The 21,953-nt window shown below is 39.3% G+C and overlaps 1 non-coding gene across 1 annotated transcript; it reads left to right on the top strand.

Annotated features, from left to right (window-relative positions):
• The first annotated feature begins 10,502 nt into the window (after positions 1 to 10,502).
• LOC148548617 (small nucleolar RNA R71) lies at positions 10,503 to 10,610 on the top strand. The gene has a single exon (XR_015897835.1). It is a non-coding gene; the product is annotated as a small nucleolar RNA R71 (small nucleolar RNA).
• The last annotated feature ends 11,343 nt before the right edge of the window (positions 10,611 to 21,953 follow it).

Below are 21,953 nucleotides of genomic sequence, written 5' to 3'. Positions count from 1 at the left end.
GCTCCTTCCATGGCAAGCTTTATGTTGGGCATCACCGTTGTCAATGGCTACTTCCCGTCCTCTCAGTGAAAATGTTCCAAATACGCTGTCACCGCATGGCTAATCATCTGTCGGTTCTCGATCATGTTGGAATAGGATCCATTGATCCTTTTGCGTCTGTCACACGCCCAACAATCGCGAGTTTGAAGCTCGTCACAGTCATCCCTTCCAAGATCCTACTCGGAATACCACAGATAAGGTTTAGACTTTCCGGATCTCAAGAATGACCGCCAATAATTCTAGCCTATACCACGAAGGTTTCAATCTTAGATTAGAAACCCAAGAGATACACATTGAAGCTTTATTGCACGTAGAGCGGAAGTGGTTGTCAGGCACGCGTTCATAGGTGAGACACTCATCATCACATTCATCAGGTTGAAGTGCGACTGAATATCTTAGAATAGAAGCAAGCATGATAGAATGGAAAATAGTAGTAATTGCATTAATTCATCGAAACACAACAGAGCTCCTCACCCCCAACAATGGGGTTCAGAGACTCATGCTATAGAAGATACAATATGAAACGTGTAAAGTGTCATGAGGTACAAGATGAATAACTAAAAGTAGTTTTTATAGTTAACTAGTGACCTAGGATTACAGAAAATGAGTAAGCTAGGGTGTTTAGTGTAAAATAATTCACTTCTGGGGCCCACTTGGTGTGTGCTTGGGCTGAGCATTGAAGCTTTCATGTGTAGAGACTTTTCTTGGAGTTAAATGCCATCTTTTGTGCTAGTTTGGGCGTTTAACTCCAGCTTTTATGCCAGTTCTGGCGTTAAACGCCAGAATTCCTAAGCTGAATTAGAATGCCAGTTTGGGCCATCAAATCTTGGGCAAAGTATGGACTATTAAATATTGCTGGAAAGCCCAGGATGTCTACTTTCCAACACAATTAAGAGCATGCCAATTGGGCTTCTGTAGCTCCAGGAAATTCGCTTCGAGTGCAGGGAGGTCAGAATCCAACAGCATCTGCAGTCCTTTTTTAGCCTCTGAATCAGATTTTTGCTCAGGTCCCTTAATTTCAGCCAGAAAATACATGAAATCATAGAAAAATACACAAACTTATAGTAAAGTCCAGAAAGGTGAATTTTAAATAAAAACTAATAAAAATATAATAAAAACTAACTAAAATATACTAAAAACATACTAAAAATAGTGCCAAAAAGCGTATAAATTATCCGCTCATCACAACACCAAACTTAAATTGTTGCTTGTCCCCAAGCAACTGAAAATCAAATAGGATAAAAAGAAGAGAATATACAATGAATTCCAAAAACATCTACGAAGATCAATATTAATTAGATGAGCGGGGCTTTTAGCTTTTTGCCTCTGAACAGTTTTGGCATCTCACTTTATCCTTTGAAGTTCAGAATGATTGGCTTCTATATGAACTTAGAATCCTGATAGTGTTATTGATTCTCCTAGTTAAGTATGTTGATTCTTGAACACATCTACTTTATGAGTCTTGGCCGTGACCCTAAGTGTTTTTCTTTCCAGTGTTACCATCGGATACATAAATGCCACAAACACATAACTGGGTGAACCTTTTCAGATTGTGACCCAGCTTTGCTAGAGTCCCCAATTAGAGGTGTCCAGAGCTCTTAAGCACACTCTTTTTTGCTTTGGACCACGACTTTAACCGCTCAGTCTCAAGTTTTCACTTGACACCTTCACGCCACAAGCACATGGTTAGGGATAGCTTGGTTTAGCCGCTTAGGCCAGGATTTTATTCCTGAGGGCCCTCCTATCCACTGATGCTCAAAGCCTTGGATCCTTTTTATTACCCTTGCCTTTTGGTTTAAAGGGCTATTGGCTTCTTCTGCTTGCTTCTTCTTTCTTTTTCTTCTTTTTTTTTGCATATCATCCTCTCTTTTTTTTTTCTATTCACTGCTTTTTCTTGCTTCAAGAATCAATTTTTTTTTTCAGATTATCAATAACACTTCTCCTTTTCCATCATTTTTTGAAGAGCCAACAATTTTAACATTCATAAACAACAAATTCAAACATATGCACTGTTCAAACATTCATTCAAAAAATAAGAGTATTGCCACCACATCAAAGTAATTAAACTGTTTTAAAATTTGAAATTCATGTACTTCTTTTTCTTTTTCAATTAAAAACACTTTTTATTTAAGAAAGGTGATGGATTCATAGGACATTCATAGCTTTAAGACATAAATGACTCTTAAAATAGACTCTTAATAATAAAGGTTATCACAGAGTTAGGACTCAACAACCTTGATCTTGAGAAGTGGATGATCCCTCAATCTGTGGGGTGCTTGGTCCTTCAAGGGAGAGCTTCTGGTGCTTCAGCTCCTGTAGCTCACGCCCCTGCTTCTCTTGTTCCTTCAGCAGTTTGCAGAGCATGCAGTTTTGATTCTGCTGTTCTTCCTTAAGTTGTTCCATAGCTTATTGCAGCTTGGTAACAGATGCTTTTAGGCGGGTCCAGTAGTCAATTTCAGGAATTTCTGGGAGGAACTTCTGCGCCCTCCTTTTTATGGAGTTGTCTTGCACTTGTCCTTCCATTGACTTCTTGGTGATTGGGTGTTCGATTGGGGTGAATTCATCTACTCCCATCCTCACCCCAGCATCTTTACATAGCAGCGAAATTAAGCTTGGGTAGGCCAGTTTGGCTTCAGTGGAGTTCTTGTTTGCAATTGTGTAAATCTCACAAGAAATCAGATGATGAATCTCCACTTTTTTTCCAAGCTAATACAATGAATCATCACTGCTCTTTTGACAGTGACCTCAGAGCGGTTGCTAGTGGACAATATAGGATGTCCAATGAAGTCCAACCAGCCACTTGCAACTGGTTTGAGATCTCCCCTCTTGAGTTGGTTTGGGACACCTTTTGAATTGGTTATCCACTTAGTTCCAGGGAGGCATATATCCTCTAGAACTTGATCCAACCCCTTATCTACTCTCACCATTCTCCTATTAAAGGATTCTGGATCATCTTGTAGTTGAGGCAGTTTGAAGACCTCTCTTATTTTGTCCAGATGGAAGTAAATAAGCCTCCCTCTGACCATGGTTCGGTAGGTATGAAAAGCGGTTCCAGTTATTCTCTGCTTATCTGTTAGCCACAGATTTGAGTAGAATTCCTGAACCATGTTTCTTCCAATCTTTGTTTCAGGATTAGCTAGAATTTCCATCCTCTGTTTCGAATTTGCTCTTGGATCTCCGGATATTCATCTTCTTTCAGATTGAATTTAACTTCCGGGAAAACTGACCTCAGACCCATTATTTTGTGGTAATGGTCTGCGTGTTCTTTGGTTAGGAACCTCTCTTGATTCCAAAGACTCTTTGGAGTATTCTCTTTCTTGCCTCTTGATTTGGTTTGCTTTCCCTTAGGTGCCATGATCTTGATGAGTCTTAGCTCAGTGATCACGGAAAAACACACCAAACTTAGAGGTTTGCTTGCCCTCAAGCAAAAGAAAGGAAAGGGGAGAGAGAGGAGAAGAAGCAAATTCGAATGGTGGAGAGGAGAGGATGGCCGAATGTGTATTTATAAGAGGAGGGGGGTTTCGAAAATTTTGAAAGAGATATGCCATAGAGATATAATTGGTGGAAGAAAATAAAATCATGATATGAAAAAGATGAGATTTTCAATTGAAAAAGATATAAAGAAGTTAAATCTAATAATTTGGTTATGCATCTAAGAAATACGAGATGATATGATGGGTTTGAAAAGATTTGAAAAGAAATTGAAAAAATACTTGGGTTTTTGAAAAAGATTTGGGAAGGATTTGAAAGAGAATTAAAAAAGAGATTTAGAGAATTGTTGAATTTTTGAAAATTGAGGGTGAATAATGAAAGTTTGAAACATGTTTATTGGCATGCGAAATCGTGATCACTCAGATTTAGATTTGTAAAATTATTTGTTCGTTCTTTCCCATGCAATGGCACCAAAAACGGATGCACAGAACCATGGTCCAAACATAACTTCACAACTTCGCATAACTAACCAGCAAATCCACTGGGTCGTCCAAGTAATAAAACCTTACGTGAGTAAGGGTCGATCCCACGGAGATTGTTGGTATGAAGCAAGCTATGGTCACCTTGTAAATCTCAGTCAGGCGGATATCAAATGGTTATGGAGTTTTTGAAAATAATAGTAATTAAACAGAAAATAAAGATAGAAATACTTATATATATCACTGGTGAGAATTTCAGATAAGCGTATAGAGATGCTTTCGTTCCCCTGAATCTCTGCTTTCCCGCTGTCTTCATGCAATCAGTCTTACTCCTTTCCATGGATGGCTTTATGTAAGGACATCACCATTGTCAATGGATACTTTTCATCCTCTCTGTGAAAATGGTCCGATGCGCTGTCACTGCATGGCTAATCATCTGGAGGCATCACCATGGTCAATGGCTGCATCCCATCCTCTTGTGAAAATAGTCCAAATGCTCTGTCACAGCACGGCTAATCATCTGAGGTTCTCGATCATACTGGAATAGGATTCACCCTCCTTTTGCGTCTGTCACTACGCCCAGCACTCGCGAGTTTGAAGTTCATCACAGTCATTCAATCCCAGAGTCCTACTCGAAATACCACAGAAAAGGTTTAGACTTTCTGGACTCTCATGAATGCCGCCATCAATCTAGCTTATACCGCGAAGATTCTGATTAAGGATCCAAGAGATACTCATTCAATCTAAGGTAGAACGGAGGTGGTTATCAGGCACGCGTTTGTGGGGGAATGATGATGATTGTCACGTTCATCACATTCATATTGAAGTACGAATGAATATCTTAGAAGCGGAATAAGTTGAATTGAATAGAAAAACAGTAGTACTTTCCATTAATTCATGAGGAACAGCAGAGCTCCACACCTTAATCTATGGAGTGCAGAAACTCTACCGTTTGAAAATACATAAGTGATGAAGGTCCAGGCATGGCCGAATGGCCAGCCCCAAACATGATCAATATGATCCTAAGATGAACTAAAAATCAAAAGATGTCTAATACAATAGTAAAAAGTCCTATTTATACTAAACTAGTTACTAGGGTTTACAGAGATAAGTAATTGATGCATAAATCAACTTCTGGGGCCCACTTGGTATGTGCTTGGGCTGAGCTTGAATGTTACACGTGCAGAGGCTCTTTCTGGAGTTGAACGCCAGGTTGTAACGTGTTTCTGGCGTTCAATTCTGGTTCGTGACGTGTTTCTGGCGTTTAACTCCAGATTGCAGCGTAGAACTGGCGTTCAACGCCCTTTTGCATTGTCTAAACTCGGTCAAAGTATGGACTATTATATATTGCTGGAAAGCCCTGGATGTCTACTTTCCAACGCAATTGGAAGCGCATCATTTTGAGTTCTGTAGCTACAGAAAATCCACTTTTGAGTGCAGGGAGGTCAGAATCCAACAGCATCAGCAGTCCTTCTTCTACCTCTGAATCTGATTTTTGCTCAAGTTCCTCAATTTCAGACAAAAAATACCTGAAATCACAGGAAAACACACAAACTCATAGTAAAGTCCAGAAATGTGAATTTAACATAAAAACTAATAAAAACATCCCTAAAAGTAACTAGATCCTACTAAAAACAATGCCAAAAAGCGTATAAATTATCCGCTCATCACAATACCAAACTTAAATTGTTGCTTGTCCCCAAGCGACTGAAAATCAAGTAGGATAAAAAGAAGAGAATATACTATAAATTCCCAAATATCAATGAAACATAGCTCCAATAAGATAAGCGGGACTTGTAGCTTTTTGCCTCTTGAATAGTTTTGGCATCTCACTTTATCCATTGAGGTTCAGAATGATTGGCATCTAGAGGAACTCAGAGTTCAAATAGTGATATTGATTCTCCTAGTTCAGTATGTTGATTCTTGAACACAGCTACTTTATGAGTCTTGGCCATGGCCCTAAGCACTTTGTTTTCCAGTATTACCACTGGATACATAAATGCCACAGACACATAATTGGGTGAACCTTTTCAGATTGTGACTCAGCTTTGCTAAAGTCCCCAATTAGAGGTGTCCAGGGTTCTTAAGCACACTCTTCTTTTGCTTTGGATGTTGACTTTAACCGCTCAGTCTCAAGTTTTCACTTGACACCTTCACGCCACAAGCACATGGTTAGGGACAGCTTGGTTTAGCCGCTTAGGCCAAGATTTTATTCCTTTAGGCCCTCCTATCCACTGATGCTCAAACCCTTGGGATCCTTTTTATTAACCTTGCCTTTTGGTTTTAAAGGTTACTGGCTTTTTGCTCTTGCCACTTAGTTTTAAGAGCTTTTGGCTTTTTCTGCTTGCTTTTTCTCTTTTTTTTTTCGCCATTTTTTTCTGCAAGCTTTGTTTTTTGCTGCTTTTTCTTGCTTCAAGAATCATTTTTATGATTTTTCAGATTATCAATTAACATGTCTCATTGTCATCATTCTTTCAAGAGCCAACGTATTTAACATTCTAAAACACCAACTTCAAAAGACATATGCACTGTTCAAGCATTCATTCAGAAAACAAAAAGTATTGTCACCACATCAATATAATTAAACTAAGTTCAAGGATAAATTCGAAACTCATGTACTTCTTGATCTTTTGAATTAAAACATTTTTTCATTTAAGAGAGGTGATGGATTCATAGGACATTCATAACTTTAAGACATAGTTACTAAATACTAATGATCATGTAATAAGATACAAACTTGGATAAGCACTTAACATAAAGAAAACGAAAAACAGAGAATGTAAGAACAAGGAATGAATCCACCTTAGTGATGGTGGCATTTTCTTCTTGAGGAACCAATGATGTCCTTGAGCTCTTCTATGTCTCTTCCTTGTCTTTGTTGCTCCTCCCTCATTGCTTTTTGATCTTCTCTAATTTTATGAAGGATGATGGAGTGCTCTTGATGTTCCACCCTTAATTGTCCCATGTTGGAACTTAATTCTCCTAGGGAGGTGTTGATTTGCTCCCAATAGTTTTGTGGAGAAAAATGCATTTGAGGCGTCTCCGGGATCTCATGGTGATGAGCTTCATGTGTCTCTTGAGCTCCATGAATGGGCTCTCTTGTTTGCTCCATCCTTTTCTTAGTGATGGGCTTCTCTTCCTCAATGGGAATGTCTCCTTCTATGTCAATCCCAGCCGAATTGCATAGATGGCAAATGAGGTGAGGAAAAGCTAACCTTGCCATAGTGGAGGACTTATCAGCCACCTTGTAGAGTTCTTGAGGTATAATCTCATGAACCTCCACCTCTTCTCCAATCATGATGATATGGATCATGATGGCCTGGTCTATAGTAACTTCAGATCGGTTGCTAGTGGGAATGATTGAGCGTTAAATGAATTCCAACCATCCTCTAGCTACAGGCTTAAGGTCCAGTCTTCTCAGTTGAACCGGTTTGCCTTTTGAGTCAATCTTCCATTGAGCTCCTTCCACACATATGTCCATGAGGACTTGGTCCAACCTTTGATCAAAGTTGACTCTCCTTGTGTAGGGGCGTGCGTTCTCTTCCATCATTGGCAAGTTGAACGCCAACCTTATATTTTCCGGACGAAAATCTAAGTAATTCCCCCGAACCATGGTGAGATAATTCTTTGGGTTCGGGTTCTTACTTTGATCATGGTTCCTTGTGATCCATGCATTAGCATAGAACTCTTGAACCATTAGAATTCTGACTTGTTGGATGGGGTTTGTTAGAACTTCCCAACCTCTTCTTTGGATTTCATGTCGGATCTCCGAAAACTCATTTCTCTTGAGCTTGAAAGGGACCTCGGGGATCACCTTCTTCTTGGCCACAACATCATAGAAGTGGTCTTGATGAGCTTTAGAGATGAATCTTTCCATCTCCCATGAATCGGAGGTGGAAGCTTTTGTCTTCCCTTTCCCTTTTCTAGAGGATTCTCCAGTCTTAGGTGCCATCAATGGTAATGGAAAAACAAAAAGAATAGATGAAGAAGAAGAAGAAAATATGGAGGAGAGGAGGGAGAGGTGTATTCAGCCAAAAAGGGGAAGAGAGGGTTGTGTTGTGTGAAAATGAGAAAGAATGGAGGGCTTTATATAGGGAAGGAAGGGGGTAAGGTTCGGCCAAAAGGGTGGGTTTTGGGTGGGAAATTGATTTTGAATTTTGAAGGTAGGTGGGGTTTATGAGGTAGGTTTATGGGGAAGAGTGGATGGATGTGAGTGGTGAAGTGGTGATAGGGAAGAGGGATTGAGGTGATTGGTGAAGAGTTTTGGGGAAGAGTGTTTATTGGGAAGAGAGGATGAACATTGAGAAGAGGGAAGAGAGTGAGTGGTGGTGGGTGGGGATACTGTGGGGTCCACAAATGCTGAGATGATCCTATGGGGTCCACAGATCTTGAGGTGTCAAGGATTTACATCCCTGCACCCATTAGGCATGTAAAATGCCTTTGCATGCAATTCTGGCATTTAAACGCCGAATTAATGCTTGTTCTGGGCGTTCAGCGCCTAGATGCAGCATATTTCTGGCGTTGAACGCCAGCTAGATGCTTGTTTCTGGCGTTCAGCGCCAGCTTTCCTCACTGTGCATTTCTGGCGTCTGAACGCCAGGATGCTGCTTGTTTCTGGCGTTCAACGCCAGAAACATGCTCTTTTCTGGCGTTGAACGCCAGCCAGATGCTCCTTACTGGCGTTTAAACGCCAGTAAGATCCTCCTCCAGGGTGTGATTTTTCTTCTGCTATTTTTGATTCTGTTTTTGATTTTTCTATTTATTTTGTGACTGCGCATGATCATGAACCTATGAAGACATATAACTAATAAAAATATAATTAAATAAAAATTGGGTTGCCTCCCAACAAGCGCTTCTTTAATGTCAATAGCTTGACAGTGGGCTCTTATGGAGCCTCACAGATGTTCAGAGCATTGTTGAGACTCCCCAACACCAAACTTAGAGTTTGGTTGTGGCCTCCCAACACCAAACTTAGAGTTTGACTTGGGGGCTCTGGTTGACTCTGTTTTGAGAGAAGCTTACTGTGCCTCTTTCCCATGTTTACAGAAGGATGTCCTTGAGTTTTAAACTCAAGGGAGTCCTCATTCAATTGAAGGACTAGTTCACCTCTGTTAACATCAATCACAGCTCTTGCTGTGGCTAGGAAGGGTCTTCCAAGGATGATGGATTCATCCTCATCCTTCCAAGTATCTAGGATTATGAAATCAGCAGGGATGTAAAGGCCTTCAACCTTTACTAATATGTCCTCTACTTGTCCATAAGCCTCTTTTCTTGAGTTGTCTGCCATCTCTATGAGATTTTAGCAGCTTGCACCTCAAAGATTCCCAGTTTCTCCATTACAGAGAGGGGCATGAGGTTTATCCCTGACCCAAGGTCATATAGAGCCTTCTCAAAGGTCATGGTGCCTATGGTACAAGGTATTAGGAACTTTCTAGGATCCTATTTCTTCTGAGGTAATCTCAGTTGATCCAATGCATTTAGTTCATTGGTGAACAGGGGAGGTTCATTTCCCCAAGTCTCTTTACCAAATAAATTGGCATTCAGCTTCATGATTGCACCAAGGAACTTGGCAACTTGCTCTTCAGTAACATCCTCATTCTCTTCAGAAGAAGAATACTCATCAGAGCTCATGAAGGGCGTATGGAGGTTCATTGGAATCTCTATGGTCTCTAGATGAGCCTCAGATTCCTTTGGTTCCTCAGAGGGGAACTCCTTATTGATCACTGGACATCCCAGGAGGTCTTCCACCTTGGGATTTACGTCCTTCCCTTCTTCCTTGGATTCGGCCATGATCGTTATATCAATGGCCTTGCACTCTCCTTTTGGATTTTCTTCTGTATTGCTTGGGAGAGTACTAGGAGGGATTTCAGTGATCCTTTTACTCAGCTGGCCCACTTGTGCTTCCAAATTTCTAATGGAGGATCTTATTTCATTCATGAAACTCACAGTGGCCTTAGATAGATCAGAGACTAAATTTGCTAAGCTAGATGGATTCTGCTCAGAATTCTCTGTCTGTTGATGAGTGGATGATGGAAAAGGCTTGCTATTGCTAAACCTGTTTCTTCCACCATTATTAAAGCCTTGTTGAGGCTTTTGTTGATCCTTCCATGAGAGATTTGGGTGATTTCTCCATGAGGGATTATAGGTGTTTCCATATGGTTCACCCATGTAATTCACCTCTGCTATTGCAGGGTTCTCAGGATCATAAGCTTCTTCTTCAGAAGATGCCTCTTGAGTACTGTTGGATGCAGCTTGCATTCCATTCAGACTCTGAGAAATCATATTGACTTGCTGAGTCAATATTTTATTCTGAGCCAATATGGCATTCAGAGTATCAATTTCAAGAACTCCCTTCTTCTGAGGCGTCCCATTACTCACAGGGTTCCTCTCAGAAGTGTACATGAACTGGTTATTAGCAACCATGTTAATGAGTTCTTGAGCTTCTGCAGGCGTTTTCTTTAGGTGAATGGATCCACCTGCAGAAGTGTCCAATGACATCTTAGCTAATTCAGACAGACCATCATAGAATAAGTCCAGGATGGTCCATTTTGAAAGCATGTCAGAAGGACACTTTTTGGTCAGTTGCTTTTATCTCTCCCAAGCTTCATAGAGGGATTCACCTTCTTTCTGTCTGAAGGTTTGAACATCCACTCTAAGCTTGCTTAGCTTTTGAGGAGGAAAGAACTTGGCTAAGAAAGCCGTGACCAGCTTATCCCAAGAGTTCAGGCTATCTTTGGGTTGAGAGTCTAACCACACTCTAGCTCTGTCTCTTACAGCAAAAGGGAAAAGCATGAGCCTGTAGACTTCAGGATCTACTCCATTAGTCTTAACAGTATCACAGATCTGCAAGAATTCAGTTAAGAACTGAAAAGGATCTTCAGATGGAAGTCCATAAAACTTGCAGTTTTGCTGCATTAGAGAAACTAATTGAGGTTTTAGCTCAAAGTTGTTTGCTCCAATGGCAGAGATGGAGATGCTTCTTCCATGTAAATTGGAATTAGGTGCAGTAAAGACACCAAGCATCTTCCTTGCATTATTATTATTTTCGGCTGCCATCTCCTCTTCCTGTTCGAAAATGTCTGAAAGGTGCTTGCTGGATTGTTGTAATTTAGCTTCTTTTAGTTTCCTCTTCAGAGTCCTTTCAGGTTCTGGATCTGCTTCAACAAGAATGTTCTTGTCCTTGCTCCTGCTCATATGAAAAAGAAGGGAACAGAAAAATAATAATAATAGGGATCCTTTTTGCCCAGGTATAGAGGTTCCCCTGTGTGAGTAGAAGAAGAAAAGAATATAATGTAAAGAAGAGAAGAGGAAAAACTCGAACACAGAGAGGGAGGTAGTGTTCGAATTTTTGGATGGGAGAGAAGTGTTAGTAGATGAATAAATAAATAGAAGGAGATGAGAGAGAAGGATTTTCGAAAATTATTTTTTAAAAAATGGTTAGTGATTTTCGAAAATTAGGAATGAAATCAAGTTAAAATTAAAAATTGAAACAATTAGTTAATTAAAAAGAATTTTTGAAAAAGAGGGAGATATTTTCGAAAATTAGAGAGAGAGAGTTAGTTAGGTAGTTTTGAAAAAGATAAGAAACAAACAAAAAGTTAGTTAGTTAGTTGAAACAAATTTGAAAATCAATTTTGAAAAGATAAGAAGATAAGAAGTTAGAAAAGATATTTTAAAATCAAATTTTTGAAAAAGATATGATTTTGAAAAAGATAAGATAAAAAGATATTTTTGAAAAGATATGATTGAAATTAGTTTTGAAAAAGATTTGATTTTTAAAATCACAATTAATGACTTGATTCACAAGAAATCACAAAATATGATTCTAGAACTTAAAGTTTGAATCTTTCTTAACAAGTAAGTAACAAACTTGAAATTTTTGAATCAAAACATTAATTGTTGATGATATTTTCGAAAATTATGAGATAAAATTAAGAAAAAGATTTTTGAAAAATATTTTTAAAATTTTCGAAAATAAATAAGAAAAATGAAAAAGATTTGATTTTTGAAAAAGATAAGATTTTTAAATTGAAAATTTGTTTTGACTCATAAGAAACAATTGAATTTTTAAAAATTTTTGAAAAAGTCAATCTAAATTTTTGAAATTTATGAGAGAAAAAAAGAAAGATATTTTTTTGATTTTTGAATTTTTAATGATGAAAGAGAAAAAACATGAAAATGATGCAATGCATGAAAATTTTTAGATCAAAATGATGAATGCATGCAAGAATACTATGAATGTCAAGATGAACACCAAGAACACTTTGAAGATCAAGATGAACACCAAGAACTTATTTTTGAAAAATTTTTTACGCAAAGAAAACATGCAAGACACCAAACTTAGAAATCTTTAATGCTTAGACACTAAGAATTCAAGAATGCATATGAAAAACACCATACAACACAAAACAATATAATATGAAGATCAATCAAGAAGGTTTATCAAGAACAACTTGAAGATCATGAAGAACACTATGAATGCATGAATTTTTGAAAAATGCAGAGAATTTTTAGAAAAAATGAAGTTGACACCAAACTTGAAATTGACTCAAGACTCAAACAAGAAACACAAAATATTTTTGATTTTTTTATGATTTTGTGATTTTTTTGTATTTTTATTTTATATTTTTCGAAAATTAGTGTGAAAAAGAAAAATAAGGATTCCAAAATTTTTAATATGAATTACAGGAATCTTGCACTCTTATTCTAAAGCTCCAATCTGAGGGTTAGACATGGCTTAATAGCCAGTCAAGCTTTAGCATGTAAATCTTTTGGATCTGGAACAGCAGCAGGTGGATTAGCAACAACTAGCTTGCTCTTGATAATGTTGGGTTGGAAGCCCCAGTCCAAATGAATTTAGACATGGCTTTACAGCCAGTCAGGCTTCAACATGCTTCATGAAACACTAGAATTCATTCTTAAAAAAAATTTTAGAATAATTTTTAAAAACAGATGAGAAATTTTTGAAAGATTTTTGAAATTTTTTTTTGAAAACTTTTTTTTTTGAATATAAGAAGAAAATTACCCAATCTAAGCAACAAGATTAACCGTCAGTTGTCCAAACTCGAACAATCCCCGGCTACGGCGCCAAAAATATGGTATGTGAAATCGTGATCACTCAGATTTAGATTTGTAAAATTATTTGTTCGTTCTTTCCCTGGCAACGGCACCAAAAACGGATGCACAGAACCATGGTCCAAACATAACTTCACAACTTCGCATAACTAACCAGCAAGTGCACTGGGTCGTCCAAGTAATAAAACCTTACGTGAGTAAGGGTCGATCCCACGGAGATTGTTGGTATGAAGCAAGCTACGGTCACCTTGTAAATCTCAGTCAGGCGGATATCAAATGGTTATGGAGTTTTCGAAAATAATAGTAATTAAACAGAAAATAAAGATAGAAATACTTATGTATATCACTGGTGAGAATTTCAGATAAGCGTATAGAGATGCTTTCGTTCCCCTGAATCTCTGCTTTCCCGCTGTCTTCATGCAATCAGTCTTACTCATTTCCATGGCTGGCTTTATGTAAGGACATCACCATTGTCAATGACTACTTTTCATCCTCTCTATGAAAATGGTCCGATGCGCTGTCACTGCATGGCTAATCATCTTGAGGCATCACCGTGGTCAATGGCTGCATCCCATCCTCTTGTGAAAATGGTCCAAATGCTCTATCACAGCACAGCTAATCATCTGAGGTTCTCGATCATACTGGAATAGGATTCACCCTCCTTTTGCGTCTGTCACTACGCCCAGCACTCGCGAGTTTGAAGTTTGTCACAATCATTCAATCCCAGAGTCCTACTCGAAATACCACAGACAAGGATTAGACTTTCCGGACTCTCATGAATGCCGCCATCAATCTAGCATATACCACGAAGATTCTGATTAAGGATCCAAGAGATACTCATTCAATCTAAGGTAGAACGGAGGTGGTTATCAGGCACGCGTTCGTGGGGGAATGATGATGATTGTCATGTTCATCACATTCATATTGAAGTACGAATGAATATCTTAGAAGCGAAATAAGTTGAATTGAATAGAAAAACAGTAGTACTTTGCATTAATTCATGAGGAACAACAGAGCTCCACACCTTAATCTTTGGAGTGCAGAAACTCTACCGTTTGAAAATACATAAGTGATGAAGGTCCAGGCATGGCCGAATGGCCAGCCCCAAACGTGATCAATATGATCCTAAGATGAACTAAAAATCATAAGATGTCTAATACAATAGTAAAAAGTCCTATTTATACTAAACTAGTTACTAGGGTTTACAGAGATAAGTAATTGATGCATAAATCAACTTCTGGGGCCCACTTGGTATGTTCTTGGGCTGAGCTTGAATGTTACACGTGCAGAGGCTCTTTCTGGAGTTGAACGCCAGGTTGTAACGTGTTTCTGGCGTTCAACTCTGGTTCGTGACGTGTTTTTGGCGTTTAACTCCAGACTGCAGCGTAGAACTGGCGTTCAACGCCCTTTTGCGTAGTCTAAACTCGGTCAAAGTATGGACTATTATATATTGCTGGAAAGCCCTGGATGTCTACTTTCCAACGCAATTGGAGGTGCGCCATTTTGAGTTCTGTAACTCCCGAAAATCGACTTTGAGTGCAGGGAGGTCAGAATCCAACAACATCAGCAGTCCTTCTTCTACCTCTGAATCTGATTTTTGCTCAAGTCCCTCAATTTCAGCCAGAAAATACCTGAAATCATAGAAAAACACACAAACTCATAGTAAAGTCTAGAAATGTGAATTTAACATAAAAACTAATAAAAACATCCCTAAAAGTAACTAGATCCTACAAAAACAATGCCAAAAAGCGTATAAATTATCCGCTCATCATTTATGCAGAAAATTATGAGTTAAAACATGAAAATTTGAAAAAAAAAATTGAATTTGGAAACAAAATCTCCTCCCCCTGCCTTTCTGGCGTTAAACGCCCAGAATGGTATCCATTCTGGCGTTTAATGCCCAATTGTTGGCCATTATGGGCGTTTAACGCCCAGCCAGGTACCCTAACTGGCGTTAAACGCCAGAAACCCCTTTATCACTGGGCGTTTTACTGAACACCCAGGATGCTGCAATTCTGGCGTTAATCGCCCAGAATGGTGCCAATTCTGGCGTTTAACGCCCAAAATGGTATCCATTCTGGTGTTTAACACCCAAAATGCCCTTTACTGGCTTTTTCTTGTCAGTAAGCTCCTTTTCTCTACTTTTTGCACTGAATCCTTCTGTAACGCTGTGAATTCCTTCAATTTTGATGATTGACCTTTGAAGAAAGTGTATATCAAATTTCTACAAGTATTATTTAAAACAAATAACTTGCTAATGGTCGGGTTTCCTCCCAGCAAGCGCTTCTTTATTATCTTTAGCTGGACCTTTACTGAGCTTCATTCAAGCCTAAGTTTTGAGCATTCTTGCTCAAAATTGCTTTCAAGATAATTGGTGCACGAAATCGTGATTGTTCATTCCTTGGTAACGGCGCTAAAAACTTGGTACGCACGTTCATAATTTTAGTTCTTTTCACAATTTCGATACAACTAACCAGCAAGTGCACTGGGTCGTCCAAGTAATAAACCTTAAGTGAGTATGGGTCGATCCCACGGAGATTGTCGGCTTGAAGCAAGCTATGGTCACCTTCTAAATCTCAGTCAGGCGGATTCAAAAGGTTATAGAGTTTTAATAATTAAAAGATAAATAAAACATAAACTAGGATAGGGATACTTATGTAATTCATTGGTGAGAATTTCAGATAAGCATATAGAGATGCTTTCGTTCCTTTGAACCTCTGCTTTCCTGCTGTCTTCATCCAATCATTCCTACTCCCTTCCATGGCAAGCTTTATGTAGGGCATCACCGTTGTCAATGGCTACATCCCATCCTCTCTGTGAAAATGGTCCAATGCGCTGTCACTGCATGGCTAATCATCTGTCGGTTCTCGATCATACTGGAATAGGATTTACTATCCTTTTGCGTCTGTCACTACGCCCAGCACTCGCGAGTTTGAAGCTCGTCACAGCCATCCCTTCCCAGATCCTACTCGGAACACCACAGACAAGGTTTAGACTTTCCGGATCTCAAGAATGGCCATCCATGGGTTCTAACTTATACCACGAAGACTCTAATATCTCGGACTCTGTCCTCTGTATTAGATATCTAAGAGATACTCATTCTAGCTTGTTTGCATGTAGAACGAAAGTGTTTGTCAGGCACGCGTTCATAAGTGAGAATGATGATGAGCGTCACATAATCATCACATTTATCATGTTCTTGAGTGCGAATGGATATCTTAGAATAGAAATAAGCTTGAATTGAATAGAAAAACAATAGTACTTTGCATTAATTCATGAGAAACAGCAGAGCTCCACACCTTAATCTATGGTGTGTAGAAACTCTACCGTTGAAAATACATAAGTGATAATAGAGTTCATTGGTCTCGGCCCCAGAGGGGGAACCAGAAGAACTAACCTCAAATGATCCGAAAATAAAACTCCCGGATGTAAATACAATAGTAAAAAGTCCTATTTATGCTAAACTAGTTACTAGGGTTTACAGAAATGAGTAAATGATGCAGAAATCCACTTCCAGGGCCCACATGGTGTGTGCTTGGGCTGAGCATTGAGCTTTACACGTGTAGAGGCTTCTCTTGGAGTTGAACGCCACTTTGTAACCTGTTTCTGGCGTTTAACTCCACTTTGCAACCTGTTTCTGGCGTTTGACTCCAGAATGTAGCATGGAACTGGCGTTCAACGCCAGTTTGCATTGTCTAAACTCGGGCAAAGTATGGACTATTATATATTGTTGGAAAGCCCTAGATGTCTACTTTCCAACTCAATTGAGAGCGTGCCATTTGGAGTTCTGTAGCTCCAGAAAAATCCACTTTGAGTGCAGGGAGGTCAGAATCCAACAGCATCTGCAGTCCTTCTTCAACCTCTGAATCTGATTTTTGCTCAGGTCCCTCAATTTCAGCCAGAAAATACCTGAAATCACAGAAAAACTCACAAGCTCATAATAAAGTCCAGAAATGTGAATTTTAATTAAAAACTAATAAAAATATACTAAAAACTAACTAACTTATACTGAAAACTATGTAAAAATAATGCCAAAAAGCGTATAAATTATCCGCTCATTAATAATGTTTGATTCTTTGTCCATTAACAATGAACTTTTTGTCAGAATCAATAGCTCGAAGCTCAACATATCCATATGGTGACACTCCTGTAATCATATAATGTCCCCTCCACCGGGATTTTAGTTTCTCGGGGAATAATCTGAGCCTAGAGTTGAACAGCAGAACTTTTTGTCCTGGCTCAAAGACTCTGGATGACAATTTCTTGCCATGCCAATTTTTTGCTTTTTCCTTATAAATTTTTGTATTTTCGAAAGCATTGAGTCTGAACTCCTCTAGCTCATTTAGCTGGAGCAATCTTTTCTCACCAGCTAACTTAGCATCCAGGTTTAGGAATCTGGTTGCCTAGTAGGCTTTATGTTCCAGTTCCACAGGCAGATGACAGGCCTTGCCATACACAAGCTGGTATGGAGAGGTTCCTATAGGAGTCTTGAATGCTGTTTTGTATGCCCACAGAGCATCATCCAAGCTCTTTGCCCAATCCTTTCTACGGGCAATTACAGTCCGTTCCAGGATTCTTTTTAGCTCTCTATTAGAGACTTCAGCCTGCCCATTTGTCTATGGATGATATGGAGTTGCTACTTTGTGGCTAATTCTATATCGGACCATGGCAGAGTAAAGCTGTTTATTGTAGAAATGGGTGCCTCCATCACTGATTAGTACTCTGGAAACACCAAATCTGCTGAAAATATGTTTCTGGAGGAACTTCAGCACAGTCTTGGTATCATTAGTGGGTGTGGCAATTGCCTCCACCCATTTAGATACGTAATCTATTGCCACCAGAATGTAAGTGTTTGTGTATGATGGTGGGAAAGGACCCATAAAGTCAATACCGCATACATCAAACAACTCAATCTCTAAGATCCCTTGTTGAGGCATGGCGTAACCATGAGGTAAGTTTCCAGCTCTTTGGCAACTGTCACATTTATGCACAAACTCTCGGGCATCTCAATAGAGAGTAGGCCAGTAGAAACCACATTGGAGGACTTTAGTGGCTGTGCGCTTACTTCCGAAATGTCCTCCATACTGTGATCCATGGTAATACCACAGGATCTTCTGTGCCTCCTCTCTAGGGACGCATCTGTCGATCATTCCGTCTGCACATCTCTTAAAGAGATATGGTTCATCCCACAAGTAGTACTTTGCATCAGAAATTAGTTTTTCTTTTGCACCCTGCTGTACTCTTGGGGTGTGAACCTCACAGCTTTATAATTTGCAATGTCTGCAAACCATGGTGCTTCCTGAATGGCAAAGAGTTGCTCATCTGGAAAGGTCTCGGAGATTTCAGTAGAAGGGAAGGACGCCACAGCTATTGGTTCTATCCGGGACAGGTGATCAGCTACCTGGTTCTCTGTCCCTTTTCTGTCTCTTATTTCTATATCAAACTCTTGCATAAGCAACACCCATCTTATGAGCCTGGGTTTTGAATCCTGCTTTGTGAGTAAATATTTAAGAGCAGCATGGTCAGTGTACACAATCACTTTTGATCCTACTAAATAGAATCTAAACTTGTCAATGGCATAAACCACTACTAGAAGCTCTTTTTCTGTGGTTGTGTAATTCTTCTGTGCGTCATTTAGAACACGACTGGCATAGTAAATGACGTGTAGAAGCTTGTTATGCCTTTGTCCCAATACTGCACCAATGGCATGGTCACTGGCATCACACATTAATTTGAATTGTAATGTCCAGTCAGGTGCAGAGATGACTGGTGCTGTGACCAGCTTGGCTTTCAGGGTTTCAAACGCCTGCAGACACTCTGTGTCAAACACAAATGGCATGTGAGCTAGCAGGTTGCTTAGAGGTTTTGCAATTTTTGAAAAATCCTTTATGAACCTCCTATAGAATCCTGCATGCCCTAGAAAGCTTCTGATTGCCTTAACATTGGCAGGTGGTGGTAATTTTTCAATCACCTTTACCTTGGCTTGATCCACCTCTATTCCCTTGCTTGAAATTTTTCCCAGTTTAAGACCAGGTTAGTCTCTTGGCACCTTTTCAGGACAAGTGCTAGATGATCAAGACAGGAGCCGCATGAGTCTCCAAATACTGAGAAGTCATCCATGAAGACTTCCAGGAACTTCTCTACCATATCAGAGAAGATAGAGAGCATGCACCTTTGAAAGGTTGCAGGTGCATTGCACAGACTAAAAGGCATTCTTCTGTAAGCAAATACTCCAGATGGACATGTGAATGCTGTTTTCTCTTGGTCTTGAGGATCCACTACAATTTGGTTGTAGCCTGAATAGCCATCCAAAAAGCAGTAGTATTCATGGCCTGCTAGTCTCTCTAGCATCTGGTCTATGAATGGTAAAGGAAAATGATTCTTTCTGGTGGCTGTATTGAGCCTTATGTAATCAATACACATATGCCACCCTGTAACTGTTCTTGTGGTAACCAATTCATTCTTTTCATTATGAACTATTGTCATGCCTCCCTTCTTTGGGACAACTTGGACAGGGCTCACCCAGGGGCTTGATGACAAGTCATCCTAGCCCATTTTAGCTAGTCTTTTTCTTTTGTTTTCATTAGAATTATGCACTTTCTTAAGCTACAAGCAAGCTAATTGAGTAGATTTTCATGTTTCCCTTGATTGAACCAACCATATGTGAATTCATGCCATTTCATGAGGTTTTGAACTATATTTGTTGCATATTGTGGAAGATTGAATACCTCATGATTTTGAGCAAAACTTTGATTAGTTTGGTTGATCAATGATAGGTGAAGAAGGCTTGGAGAAAGGTTGAAGCAAAGAGGAATGGCTAGGAGTGAAGAGAGGACAATGGAATAAGTGAAAATTGAACCGGGTTGCATGAAGTTAGCCCCAACGTTAGCCCCCTAACTTGGAGGCTAACGTTGGGCATATGAATCACTCTTTGGAAGTAGCCAACGTTAGCTCCAACGTTAGCCCCCTAACTTGGAGGCTAACGTTGGAACTTGAGAGTTTCTCCCTGGGCTACCAACGTTTGCGCCAACGTTAGCCCCCTAACTTGGAGGCTAACGTTAGCACTTAAATCACAATGGGGGAGTAGGCAACGTTTGCGCCAACGTTAGCCCCCTAACGTGGAGGCTAACGTTGGCACCAATCACACCAAGCAAGGCCAACGTTAGGGTCAAAGTTAGACCCCTAACGTTGGCGCCAACGTCTAAACCAGAAGAATGTGGTTTGCTGATATGAAAAGTTAGGGTCAAAGTTAGACCCCTAACTTTGACCCTAACGTTGAAGACCAACGTTGGCTAACTCCATTTCCGGTTCAATTGGTTCACTTCGGTTCTTCTTCAATCTTCAAGAGCAATCAACCAAGGCCTCTTTCAACCCAATTCCACCAAGAACAAAGGCCCAACTCAAGGCTTGAAGATCATTTTGGAAAGTGTATAAATAGGATAGAATTCAATTTGTTTGGAGAGCTTTTTCGGGAGAGTTTTCTTTTAGAGCTTTCCTTTTAGAATTTTCATAATAGTTTTCGAAGAGCTTTTGAACTTGAGTGAACTTTAATTTCTTGCTTTCATTGCTTTCAATTTCATTTGACTTTTGTCTTGGATCTTGGATTGGAGAATTGAAGAAATTCTGTTTCAATCTCAATCTTGGATCTCTCTGTTTCCTTTACTGTTAATTGAATTAGCATTTCTGTTTCTGTTACTTGATCTTCATCTCTTTTCTTTGCAATTTACAATTTCCTTGCTATTGTTCTTGTGGGATCTAGGAAGGCATTGAGATCTAGACTTGGTTTTCTAGTCTCTGGGTCCTGAGATCTAAATTCTCATTTCAATTCTCTGTTTAATGCTTTCATTGTTCATTTACTTTGCTGTTATAAGATCCGGTTCAATCCCAACTCCCTTTTCCTCTTCTGTTTGATGCAATTTAGTTTTCCCTTGTTTAAATTCTGCAAATCCTCATCCCAATCCCCTTTACTTTTCAAGCAATTTACATTTCTTGCACTTTAAGATTCTGCAATTTACATTTCTTGCACTTTAAGTTTCTGTCATTTAATTTCTTGTCCTTTAAGTTTCAGCAATTTACTTTCCCGCTCTCTTTAATTTCATGCAATTTACATTCTGCAAATCACAAATCACCCAACCAACACTTGATTCGCTTGACTAAATCAACCACTAAACTAAAATTGCTCAATCCTTCAATCCCTGTGGGATCGACCTCACTTCCGTGAGTTTTTATTACTTGATACGACCCGGTACACTTGCCGGTTAGTTTTGGGTGTTTTGGTAGAAATTCGTTTCTCATCAAAATATCTCATCAAGTTTTTGGCGCCGTTGCCGGGGATTGATTAGATTGACAATGATTAAGTGAGGTGGTAATCTAGATCAAGCACTTTTTCTTTATTTTTCTTTAACCTTTGATTAACCCACTAACTGTTTGAATTTTTGCTTAAGCTAACTAAAACTTCATTCTAGCAGTAGATTGAAGTATCACTGGTTTGTGTGCTCTTATGTTCTGCTTGTATGTCAGGTACACAAAGAGCCATACCCAATTTTCATGAACAAGACGAAAGAACTCTCAGGAGGTTAAGAAGAGCCGAAAGAGGGAAAAGTATTGTTGGAGAAGAAGAATCTGAGGAAGAATACCACGAGATGGAAGGAGATACATCTAATCCAGGAGAAGGAGTTAATAATCCACCACAACAGAGGAGAGTATTGGCTTCCTATACTTTTGCAAATGCTAGACATTGTGGAAGCAGCATTCTCACCCCTAATGTCAATGCAAATAACTTTGAACTGAAGCCACAACTCATCACATTGGTCCAGAATAACTGCTCATTTGGAGGAGGACCATTGGAGGATCCAAATCAACATCTATCTACCTTCTTGAGGATCTGTGACACTGTCAAATCCAATGGTGTGAATCCTGAGACTTACA

This window comes from Arachis ipaensis, chromosome B8, assembly GCF_059453495.1.
Source record: "Arachis ipaensis isolate K30076 ecotype BB chromosome B8, ASM5945349v1, whole genome shotgun sequence".
Lineage (NCBI taxonomy): Eukaryota > Viridiplantae > Streptophyta > Magnoliopsida > Fabales > Fabaceae > Arachis > Arachis ipaensis.
The sequence above is the reverse complement of the archived record's forward strand: the minus strand, read 5'-3'. Positions and strand labels throughout refer to the sequence as shown.